Source organism: Frankliniella occidentalis, unplaced genomic scaffold (genome assembly GCF_000697945.3).
Source record: "Frankliniella occidentalis isolate FOCC.00 unplaced genomic scaffold, Focc_3.1 Scaffold2, whole genome shotgun sequence".
NCBI classification, from domain to species: domain Eukaryota; kingdom Metazoa; phylum Arthropoda; class Insecta; order Thysanoptera; family Thripidae; genus Frankliniella; species Frankliniella occidentalis.
Genome location: NW_026267132.1, coordinates 293,975 through 295,017, shown reverse-complemented (window position 1 = coordinate 295,017; position 1,043 = coordinate 293,975).

Here is a 1,043-nt window from a genome sequence, read left to right as displayed (position 1 = left end):
ATTAGGGAAAACGGCGAGTTCGAGTTGCCGCCGATTATGCAAACTTGTCACAGCAAATGTTTCGCTGTTCTGGGCCCGCCCTGTTTTGGCATTGACCAGTTCCAGCCAGGTCAACGCCCCCAGGAAGGGGCCCCTCTGCGCAGGAACACCAGGCACACACTCTAAAGATAATAATGAGACAGTGTTTGAAGGAGCTTCAGAACAGCAAGTCGTGGCAGTAATAATCCTCGCTAATGAAGGATGACTGAATGCGGTTCCCATTGAGATGAACGTGTGTAAGCCATAGAGGTCGGGGCGCGCGCCTCCCCCTCCCCCTTCTTTTCCGGGTGCACTCTGCCAAGCGAGAGGTGGGGGTGTCTGGCAATGTACGATCAGGGTTGAGGGTGGTTGGAGGCACAAATGGCGTGCACCGTGCACTGCACGCAATAAGACAACAAGTGAAAAGGAGGTGTCACCCCGCTGGTGGCCCCCGCGAGCCCATACTCACTGCATGTCCTCATCCTGGTTGAACACGGAACTGTTGTTCTCGCTGCTGCTGTCGTCCGTGCTCAGGCTACGGCTCAGGCTCTGGTCGGCCTGCCCCGTACCGGCCCCGGCAAAGTCCTTGTGGCTCTTCTTGGCTCGTTTCTGGAGTCGGAACGCGTTGTAGATGACTGTCGGGGCGCAGGCCCAGCCCATTTTCAGCAGGGCTCAGGCAGGCCCAGCAGCCCGTGCTGAGTGCTCCTCCGGCTGCTGCTCCAGGCTGGCGTCGCTGCTAGTCTCCGCGGCCGGTGGGGTGCACTGAGCCCCCGGCAGCTCGACAGCCCGGCCCCGGCCCACCCTGTGCAACGCCCTTGCGCACCCCGCCGCGCCCCGCCGCCCCGCCCTGCCTCACCCTCACCTCCGCCTTCCGTCTTTGTGCTTTTGCCCCGGCTGGGATCCCCTTGGTTCCCGGTCTGCCCGCTGCGCTCTGCCGGGACGCGGGACTGGCGTGGCGGCCGCGGACGCACATCGATCTGAATCTCCGTCTGGCCTCCCCTCGCCCGGCCCCGGCCAGCATCCAC